Below are 450 nucleotides of genomic sequence, written 5' to 3' on the forward strand. Positions count from 1 at the left end.
CCTGCAATATATATTTTTCCTGTGAAAACAAATCTTAATACAGGAGAGATTTTGACTTTTGGGGAACTCATTATCAAAGTTCAAAGATCTGAGAATAAACAATAAGCTCAATGCTTGTTTGCCAAATGCCCTACCACACACAAAACACACAGATACGTGCCAAGCTATTGCCCAAAGATCATGAATGTATGGGTGATTACAGTGCTGATGAGTAACACTTAATCACATGGTGTTTTTCTTCTGTTTCCATGCAGGCAGATTAGGATGTCATGTGACCTCAGGCCAGACCCATCGGTTACAAACTTCAGTGTGTGTTGGCACACAAGGATTGTGTTCAAACTTCATTCCAGTCATTCTCAACCGTCTGGGTAGTTTCAATCACTGATACACAGAACCACAAATATAGGAATATATATTAAATAAAAAATCCAGGAAATTAGTTTTGTCCCC

The sequence above is a fragment of the Taurulus bubalis genome (assembly GCF_910589615.1).
Source record: "Taurulus bubalis genome assembly, chromosome: 4".
In the NCBI taxonomy this organism is placed as follows: Eukaryota; Metazoa; Chordata; class Actinopteri; order Perciformes; family Cottidae; genus Taurulus; species Taurulus bubalis.